This window comes from Pinus tabuliformis, chromosome 6, assembly GCF_031772625.1.
Source record: "Pinus tabuliformis cultivar Carrire ecotype Pingquan chromosome 6, CPIR1, whole genome shotgun sequence".
NCBI lineage: Eukaryota > Viridiplantae > Streptophyta > Pinopsida > Pinales > Pinaceae > Pinus > Pinus tabuliformis.
Genome location: NC_142292.1, coordinates 1854299354 through 1854310622, shown reverse-complemented (window position 1 = coordinate 1854310622; position 11269 = coordinate 1854299354). Strand labels below are relative to the sequence as shown.

At 37.3% G+C, this 11269-nt stretch overlaps 1 pseudogene; it reads left to right on the top strand.

Moving 5' to 3' along the window:
- The first annotated feature begins 2715 nt into the window (after window positions 1-2715).
- On the top strand, window positions 2716-10667 carry LOC149266442 (heat shock cognate 70 kDa protein-like; annotated as a pseudogene).
- The last annotated feature ends 602 nt before the right edge of the window (window positions 10668-11269 follow it).

The following is an 11269-nucleotide window of genomic DNA, read 5'->3' as shown; positions in this document are numbered from 1 at the left end:
GCCTCCTAATTAGAAATACGCTGATAAACTTGCGTTGGGGTGTCTATCTGTTATGACGAGGCAAAGTCACAGATAAGCCTCAAGGAAGATTTGTGTCTCCTGCTCCTTGCATGGCGAGGATGGGCTTGACTATTTTCATCTTGCTTCCCCACACTTCTTCCACACCCTCCGCTGCCTCTCGTTGAGGAGCCTGAACCGGAAGAAGGACGAACCATCTTACCATTCGAACAACCTATATGGAAATAGAAAACCCTGTGACAGGCAACCTAGACCTTGAGCTTGAAGCAGCAAGAAAGTTTGAGGTCCCGACGATCACACTGTAATTGGAAACCTGAAAGGGTACCATAACATAAAGGCATAAATATTTAACATTAGGCCTAAACTGAATAATTATCTCGAGAATGATTTGGATTTGTCACCAAGGGTTGGAAACAACAAACCCAGGCTCCTCGATCCCTCTTAAAACCATACATAGATTTAAAATGAGAGGAACCATACACAAGAAACCTTGAACCTTAACAACCTTCAGAGACAGTGAATGAGCCAAACAATGAACACATACATCCATACATGCTATATATAAAAAGCTCCATGCCAGAGAGTTCCAATACATTCCCATGCGAGATAGTAACATTCTGAAGAAAACATAGACAATTAGATAGTAAGCAGACAATTCACGATAAAACCTAGAGTGCTCCTTCCAGTATTCATGGTAGAGTTTCCATTTGCTTGCAGGCTCCAAATTATGTATAATTCCCCATCAGATTGCACAATAGTACAAGTCTCAAGGAACAGACTAAGAGAGGGGTGAAGAGAAAGAACATACCCATTGACTTTAGTCATGTGGTGAGAGGAACCAATTACACCAGGGTGACATACCATGGTAGCCTCCCTCTCATACTGCCTCGAGCTGACCAAGATACTTGAACCGATACCAGAACCCGGAACAATGTAACTTCCGCCTGGGAATGAAGGTTTGTCGCCTCCAAAATTCCACGATAAGGTGTCTCTTCGACTAGTCCTTACATCATTTACTCTTTGCATGCACGATGCCACATTACCACGCCATCCAAATGTGTGAGGGATGTAGTATGTCGCCCCCCCACCCTTTCTGATTTAACATTAATCATGGCCCAAATCCCGAAGACTCCTTTCTATCGGCACACACCTTGATTGGGGAAAAACATTACAACGACATTAATCATAAGAAAATGTGTTAAATGATATGTTGCAAGCTAGTGTTGAATTTCCCAGTAAAGGATTTTCTATAATTAATATCGAGGTTTTTTTTTTTTTTAAACGATGCATGAAGAAGTTGATTATGTAGATGAAGTTGTGTGAAGGTAGTTATGTGGAAAGCTTACACTGTGCAGAAAACATTGTGCAGAGAGAAAGAGAATCAATTAATTAGTGGTAGAGGCAAGGGCTATGTTTCATCATAACTATTAATCTTTTTACCATTATAAAATATCCGCATATGGATAAAGGTGAATTCCATAAGCAATGTTCATTTTACAACTACTTTGTGTTTTATGGGCTTTCATCGGAGGAAATGAGAGGCAACAACCATAGAAGGCATTTCTTTAAATATTTTTTCAATGTTTAAATTTTACGATTTAGTGTCCGAAATTAAATTGATAAAAGAATAAAATAAAATGATTTTTCTTTTTTCTGTTTTAATTGAGTAATTCATATTGAATTAAAAACCAAATAAAATAATTTTTTTTTTTTTTTAAATTAATATTGATGTTTTATATTAAATCGATAATAAAATAAAATATTACGAAGAAATTTTTTATTAAAATAGTCATTTTATTTAAATTATTGTTGAGTGTCTTATATTAAATTGATAATAAAATAAAATATTACAAATTTTTTATTATTATTAAAATAAATTTAATTTTAATTGATTAAATCCTAGAATAAAATATTAAAATTTAATTTTATATTAACATTCCATTTAAAAAAATTATGGTAAAATATCACAATTACATTTTATAACAATGCTTGTGCTAATATATTGATTGAGTTGTTATTATTAGTATTTAATGTAGATGAGAAAAGTGCTCCTAAATGTGTGCCTTGGTAGACTATTTGTCTAATAAAATGATACTTATCATTTTATTAGAAAACGTTCTAGATCTTAGTATTCATAATCCAATCTATTATAACTTGCCTAGGTAAATACATTATCTACTTGAGAGAACTTATAATCCAATCTATTATATTATCATATTATTTACTTGAGAGAACCTATAATCTAATCTATATATCAAAATAATATTTTAAAAAATTTAAAAAATAAATAATAACTTTATAAAATATTTAAATAATTTCTACTTATAAAATATCTAAGCTCATGTTCGATCCTATTTAAAATAAATCTATTAAAAATGACACTGGTTTGAAAAAAGTTTAAATCTATTAAAAATGACACTAGTTTAAAAAAAGCTTGAATGTGATTCTCGTTGAGAAAGGTTGAAAAAAGCTTGAATGTGATTCTATCTGTAAATTGCATCTTATTTTTACTCTACTGCATTGTCAATTGCATCTTATAATTACTCCACTGCATTGCCATACTTTCAAGCTAGGAGTTATCTTATTTCACAGTAATTGGTTACTCCACTGCATTGCCATACTTTCAAGCTAGGAGTTATCTTATTTCATAGTAATTGGTTGAGGAACATAGGAACATTGAGATCACACATATGAGATATGGATGCCAACGGTAAAGAGAGAGCTATTGGCATTGACTTGGGAACAACTTACAGCTGCGTCGCAGTGTGGCAACACGATAGAATTGAAATTATTGTTAATGATCAGGGGAACAGAGTCACTCCTTCCATTGTTGTGTTCACAGCCTCTGAGAGGCTGGTTGGTGATGGTGCAAAATATCAGGTCGCAACCAATCCCCACAACACCGTGTTCGATGTTAAAAGACTCATTGGAAGGTGATTTAGCGACCTCGATGTACAGAGTGACGTGAAACTATGGCCCTTCACTGTAGTTTCTGGGGACAATGACAAGCCATTCATCCAAGTTGAGTACAAATGCCAGAGGAAGGAGTTCTCTGCAGAGGAGATATCTTCTATGGTCTTATCGAAGATGAAGATGATAGCCATGTTGAAATGTTAATTTCCCCTGCCGCGTTATTATTTCAGAAAACCGCCAGTCTGCCTCCCCGCACCGCCTTTCACGAACGCTGGTTTTCTTCGAGGGGGCAACGAGCATACAGATCAGCCGACACATGGCCACAACAACTGTTCCAAAACAACCATTCCCTGGCGCTTAAAGTTGGGTTTAAAGGGACCTACGGGGAATTGTCGTCAACCGTCCGATTAAATCAACGGTTGTGTACAAGGCTACACCATAAATTGCTTAACGTGAAGTGGAAGTTTCGTTGACCGTCGTTTTTGTCAGTAAAGTAATTTTAATGAAATGTACTGTGGTCGGAAATCATAGGTAAAGCATTTATTTTGTTTTAAATTCATGGATGTAATTTTTTTTTACACGGCACAAGTCAAACAAAAGGGGTTATGTTATGTTTTTCTTGTTGTTGAATATATGAAAGAGGGAAAATACGCAGCAGTGTGCGAATGTATGAAGAAAATGAAAATCTTTACACACACAGCAGTGTAAATATTTTCAAGGAGACAGAGTATTGTTTTGTAATGCACAACAGTGCATAGGCAGAGAACTCTGAAGTTTTTTTTTTTTTGATCTCCCGCTTCCGTGAGCTCAAAGGATTTTGGGTTTCACTTGTTGGTTCAAAGTATTTTTTGTTTTATTTGGTAGAATCCCTCTGTGAGAGGAAGGACTTTGTAACAACAATCTTTTGTTAATGAATACAAGTTTTTATGTGTGTTGCTGAAACTCTGTCTTCAGCAAAAACAATTTTAGCTTCCCTGTGTTAAAAACAAAGTATTATCCTCTGTTCTGTTCAGTCATTTTTGTTTTGGAATTATCATAAATTCCCATCATGGTATCAGAGCTTGTCCAGGCTCTTTGAAGGTGTCAAAGAAGCTGAAGGAAGGATTTCTTGCTGCAGCAGCTTCTCCAGCAGAGTGAAGACCCAGTCAAGAAAGAATCCAAGGTATTTCTCTAATTTTTTGTATTACTGTTGAAGACAGTCAGTTATTTTAAAATACACAGTCAAGTATTCTGAAGCATAGTTAAGAGTGCAAGAATGGCTGGAGCCAGCACTAGCATGGGTATCTTTAATACTTAGCTCCCACAATTTAATGGGAAAAACTATGACTATTGGGCAATAACTATGAGAGCTTTTCTTGCTTCCCAAGACTTATGGGAATTTGTTGAGGATGGTTTTGAAGAACCAGTAGATGAAAATGAGTTTAATAACTTAACTGAGACAGAGAAAAAATTTGTTGAAGAGCAATAAGAAGAAGGATTCTAAAGCCCTCTACTTCTTGTATCAAGCAGTGCATTAGAGTGTGTTTCCAAGGATAGCAGCAGCCAAGAGATCCAAAGAAGCATGGCAGACTCTCAAGATAACCTATCAAGGCATGGAGAAAGTGAAGACAAAAAAACTACAGGTGCTGAGGAGAGATTTTGAGACTCTCTGCATGAAGGAGTCAGATAATATTGACTCATTCTTCACACATGTGATTGGTCTGGTCACACAGATAAGGTCTCATGGAGAGATTCTTGAAGAAAGGAGGATTGTGGAGAAACTATTGAGGATCTTACCCTCAAGGTTCGATGCGATTTTCACCACCATAGAAGAGACAAAGGATCTCAAAAACTTCTCAGTTGATGAACTACATGCATCACTGATAACACATGAGCAGAGATTGAGTAGAAATGAAAACTCATCTATAGAACATGCCTTTAAGACCCAGATGTTCTTTGGAAGAGGAAGAGGTCAAGGTAGAGGAAACAAGAGAGGAAGAGGCAGAAGCCAAAACAGAGGTGGAAGAAACAATCCAGCAAATGCTCAAGGAAGAGGCAGCAATCCAAATTAGAACCAAGGCCAAGGCAGCAACCAACAAAGTGGACAGCATCATGCTCAAGGACAAAGGTATGATAAATCCAATGTCCAATGTCACTATTATAAAAAATATGGGCATTATTCAAATGAATGTAGGAAGAAGCAACATGATATGAGTAATAGAACTAGTGCAAATTTCACTAGAGAAAATATCAACCAAGATAATTTGTTCTTAACCTGTGATATAGCTGAAGAAAAGAGTGAAGATGCATGGTTTCTATACTCCGGTTGCAGTAACCATATGACAAGAAACATAGCCCTGTTTTCTATGTTAGATCAGAGTGTGAAGTCACAAGTCACACTTGGGACTGATAATAAAGTTTCTGTTATGGGAAAAGGAGAGGTAAATGTCTTAACAAAGAAAGGTGAAAAGAAAACCATAGCAGATGTTTATTATGTTCCTGGAATGAAATGTAACCTCTTAAGTATTGGACAGCTTGTTCAAAAGGGGTACAATGTTTTGTTTGTGGATGATGTATGCACAATCATGGATAAAACACCCAGCAAACAGTGTATTGCTGAAGTGAAGATGACAAGGAACATGATGTTCCCTCTCAGAATGAAAGCAGATTTAAAAAATGGAGAAGAAATAACAGTAGTGACACAAGAGGCTTCCCAAAGCGAACCAAAAGATGAAAATTGGTTGTGGCACTTGAGATTTGGACATCTCAACTTTGGAGGCCTTAACTTGTTGAATAGAAAAGGAATGGTAAGAGGATTACCATTGATAGAGAAACCAAACCACCTTTTTGAAGGTTGTATCTTGGGGAAACAACACAGAGAAAGTTTTCCATCTTGGAAAAGCATAAGGGCAAAAGCACCCTTAGAGATTTTTCACTCAGATTTATGTGGACGATGCAAACTCCATCACTTGCAGGCAGCCACTATATACTAACATTTATTGATGATTTTACTAGAAAAACTTGGGTTTATTTCTTGAAGAACAAAAGTGAAGTGTTTGAAAGATTTTGCAATTTCAAAGCACTTGTAGAAAATCAAAGTGGGCTGCATATCAAAGTTCTAAGAACTGATAGAGGAGGTGAGTATATCTCCAAAGAATTTCTACGTTTTTGTAGAGAAAATGGAATTCATAAGCAGTTTACCATGAGGTACACTCCACAGCAAAATGGGGTTGTCGAAGGAAGAATAGGACAATCATGGATATGGCGAGGAGCATGTTAAAGGCAAAGCATTTGCCAAATGATTATTGGGCTGAAGCTGTACACTCTGCAGCATACATTTTGAATAGATGCCCTACAAAAGCAGTCATGAACAGAGTGTCGGAAGAAGCATGGAGTGAGACAAAGTAAGGAGTCACCCACATGAAAGTTTTTGGATGTGTGGCCTATGCACACATTCCAGATCAGCTAAGGAAGAAGTTGGACGGCAAAGGGGAGAAATGTATTTTCATTGGATATAGTGAGGAATCCAAAGCTTATAGGTTGCATAACCCATCCACCAAGAAGCTTATTGTGAGTAGAGATGTTCAGTTCATTGAGGAGGAAGCTTGAGATGGAAGCATAGAGAAGACAGTGAATGCTAAAAACTCTTTGTCACATGATGAAGATGATGAGGAGATGGCTGAAGTACATCCCAAAACAGCAGCACCAACACAAGGACAGCAAGAGACACCCTTGAGGAGAAATGAAAATGCTTCTCCAAGCACACCATAAGGAGGAAATTCAAGTGCTTCTTCAAGCACTTGTACACCAAATGAAAGAGGTAAGAAGTTCAGAAATTTAAGTGACATTTATGAACAAGAGGCAGCAAATGAAGGTATGAACTCTTTGTTTGCTGTAAATTTTCATGTTGACGACCCTGTTCATTTCGAAGAAGAAATTAAGAGTAGCAAATGGATAGAAGCTATGGATGAGGAGATCAATGCCATAGAAAGAAACAAGACATGGGATCTAGTTGAACTACCAAAAGGAAAAGAAGTCATTGGACTTAAATGGGTCTACAAGACCAAGAGTAATGCTGAAGGCAAAATAGAAAGACACAAGGCAAGACTTGTTGTCAAAGGATATAAGAAGTAGTATGGGAGAGAATATGAAGAAACTTTTGCACTAGTTGCTAGAATGGAAACCGTGAGAGCAGTGTTGTCCATAACAACACAAAACAAGTGGAAAGTTTACCAAATGGACGTGAAGTCAACATTTCTAAATGGAGTGTTAATGGAAGAGGTTTACATTGAACAACCTCTAGGCTATGAAAAGAAAGGTCAAGAGCATAAAGTGTGCAGATTGAAGAAAGCTCTTTATGGGCTGAAGCAAGCACCAAGAGCGTGGTACAGTGGGATAGATTCATATCTACTGGAAAATGGATTTGAAAAGTGTGAGGGAGAAACCATCCTCTACATCAAAGAAAAGGATAGTAAAATACTAATTGTTGTGTTATATGTTGTTGATGTTATTTTCACAGGTAATGATGATTATCTTATTGAAAATTTCAAAATAGTCATGAAAGAAGAATTTGAAATGACTGACATGGGTTTGCTAAGATACTTCTTAGGAATAGAAGTCGAACAAAATGGAAATGGGATTTTTATCTCACAAGGGAAATATGTTAATGAAGTATTGGGAAGATTTAATATGTAGGAGAGCAAAGCAGCAATCACTCCCACAGTGATGGGATTAAAACTCAGCAAAAAGGACAACAACAAGGATTTTGATCCTAGTTTGTACAAGAGCATAGTTGGCAGCCTTATGTATTTGACTGGAACTAGGCCGGATATAATGCATGCTGTTAGTTTAATTTCCAGATTCATGGAGAGGCCAAAAGAAGCACATTGGCAGGCAACAAAAAGGATTCTGAGGTATGCTAAATGTACTAAAAGGTTTGGAATTTTATATACTATTTCAGAATGTTTAGATTTAATTGGATACACTGATAGTGATTGGGCTAGAAGTGTAGATGATCGGAAAAGCACATTCGGTTATGTTTTTCACATGGGTTCAGGAGCCATTTCATGGGCTTCTAAAAAACAACCTATTGTAGCGTTGTCTACAACAGAGGCAGAATATGTGGCAGCGACAGCAGTAACGTGTCAAGCGATTTGGATGAGAATGATGTTAAGGAGTTTATGCCAAGAACAAGCAAAAGGAACTGTGATTTTTTGTGACAATAGTTCAGCGATTGCATTATCCAAGAATGCTGTGTTTCATAAGAGAACGAAACACATTGACACAAAGTTTCATTACATCAGGGAATTGGTAAACAATGGAGGAATTGTTTTAAAACACTGCAGAACTCAGGAGCAGGTTGCAGATATTCTGACCAAACCATTGGGGCAGAAAAGTTTTGAATTTTTGAGGAAATGTCTGGGTATGATTGATAACCCAACAGTTGAAATTAAAGGGGAGTGTTGAAATGTTAATCTCCCCTGCCGAGTTATTATTTCAGAAAACTGCCGCTCTGCCTCCCTGCACCGCCTTTCATGAACACTGGTTTTCCTCGAGGGGGCAGCGAGCATACAATGAGCCGACACGTGGCCACAACAATTGTTCGAAAACGACCATTCCCCGGCGCTTAAAGTTAGGTTGAAAGGGACCTCCGGGGAATTGTCGTCAACCGTCCGATTAAATCAACGGTTGTGTACAAGCCTGCACCATAAATTGCTTAACGTGAAGTGGAAGTTTCGTTGACTGTCGTTTTTGTCAGTAAAGTAATTTTAATGAAATGTACTGTGGTTGTAAATCGTAGGTAAAGCATTTATTTTGTTTTAAATTCACAGATGTAATTTTTTTTTACACAGCACAAGTCAAACAAAAGGGGTTATGTTATGTTTTTTTGTTTTTGTTGAATATATGAAAGACGAAAAATACGCAGCAGTACGCGAATTTATGAAGCAAATGAAAATCTTTACACACACAGCAGTGTAAATATTTTCAAGGAGACAGAGTAATGTTTTGTAATGCATAGCAGTGCATAGGCAGAGAACTCTGAAGTTTTTTTTTTTTGATCTCCCGCTTCCGTGAGCTCAAAGGATTTTGGGTTTCACTTGTTGGTTCAAAGTTTTTTTGTTTTATTTGGTAGAATCCCTCTGTGAGAGGAAGGACTTTGTAACAAAAATCTTTTGTTAATGAATACAATTTTTTAGTGTGTTGCTGAAACTCTGTCTTCAACAAAAACAATTTTAGCTTCCCTGTGTTAAAAACAGAGTATTATCCTCTATTCTGTTCAGTCATTTTTGTTTTGGAATTATCAGAAATTCCCATCAAGCCGAAGCATATCTCAAATCTGATGTCAAAAATGATGTGGTCACAGTGTCGGCCTATTTTAGCGATTCCCAGAGGAAGGCCACTGCTGTCATTGCGGGTCTTAATGTGATGAGGATTATTAATGAACCCACAACAGCAGCTATAGCTTATGGGTTTTCTACACATTGCACTGAACAAAAGACAATCCTGATTTTTGACCTGGGTGGAGGAACTTTTGACGTTTCCATCATTACTATTGAGAGTGGTAAATTTGAGGTGAAGGTTGTTGGAGGAGACATGCATTTTGGAGGGGAGGATTTTGATAACAGGATGCTCAATTACTGTGTTCAACAATTCCAGAGAAGAAACAAAAAGGAGTTAAGTACAAATGCAAAAGCTCTTCGGAGACTCTGATCAGAATGCGAGAGAGCAAAAAAAAGTCTGTCTTCTGCTGTGGAAATTGTGATTGATATTGATTCTCTCTACAAAGGATTAGAATTTCACATAAAGATTGTAAGGGCAAGGACCAAGTTTGAAGCACTCAACGCTGAGTTGCTCGAAAAGTGTGGAAATCGTGAAGCAATGTCTGGAAGACGCCAAGCTGAGCAAAGAGCAAATTGATGAAGTTGTATTGGTAGGCAGCTCCACCCGCATTCCAAAGCTCCAGAAACTCCTTCAACACTTCTTTGATGGAAAACAACTCTGCAAAAGTTTAAATCCTGATGAAGCTGTTGCACATGGTGCTGCACTTCAGGTTGCAACCCTGAACGAGGAAAGCGTCCACCTAGTACTGATGGACGTAACACCTTTGAGTCTAGGAATCGAAGTTCGTGGAGATGTTATGGCTGTAGTCGTTACCAGGGAATACTCCCATTCCCACTTGGAGGGAGGGTCATTTCACTACAGTGAGTGACAATGGGTTACTCAATGTGTCATTTAATGTTTATGAAGGTGAGAGAGTTATGGTTGTTGACAACAATTTGCTGGGTCAATTTATTTTATGGGGAATTCAGGCAGCTCCATGTGAAATGCGACAACTTAAAGCTATGTTTGAATTGGATGTGGATGGAATCCTGAAAGTGTTAGCCGAGGACGAAAGAAGCGGGGTAAGTAATCAGATTACAATTGCTAACGACGGTGGTCGGCTGAAAAAAGAGGAGATTGAGAGAATGTTGGGTGATGCAAAGAGATTCCAACGGGAGGATGAAGAGGCCAAAAAGAGGCATATTGCCAGAGAAAATTTGGCCACTTGTGTTTACAACGTGAGAAGCAGAGTCAAAGAAGCCAGAATCAAGGGAAGCATCACAAATTCAGAAGATATGGAGCAAATTTTAAATGGCGTAGAAGAATGGTTGGATGAAAATGACTCTGCAGATGTTGAAGAATTGGAAGAGAAATTGAAAGGCCTCAAATTGAAATGCAGAAGGTTGAAAAAGAAAGGACAATTTACTAAACTTTGAAACCTTGGGCTTCTTCAGTTTTAGATAATGGTATCCAGAATATATCAATAATTTATGTACTAGGATAATATGTTTCTCTGGTGCCAACAAGCTGCCACCATATGTAGTTATTTTGGCCTAAAAACTTTTACAGGCTGTGTTATGAGAGCCTACTGATTCGGGGCTGGCCGGGACTATTGTAATAGTCGTAGGGACCAGGGACTATTGTAATCGGTTCTCAGCTCATTATTCTCTCGACGAAAACCAAAGTTGGTCAACTCAATTTAATTTAATGTTATCTTATAATCTATAAAGCACTTTTTCTTCTACCTGTGAACTTCATCTAGTGGTTATTTCAACGAATAAGCAACTTGGAGGTCTTATGGCTCAAGAGTTTTTAGTTTCTACTAACTATAATGTTAGCAAAGATTTTTATGTTTACCAATTACAAGTATATCTTTAAACACATATTTTTTAAACACAAATGTTCGCCTATGGTTTACGCATGAATCACACATCTTTGGACACCATTCTCCATTCGTCTTCACTTCACACTCTTTCCTACCAAATCTTGTATATGAGCCTACCAAAGCATAGTTACCAAGTTCGAATTCGAATTCAAT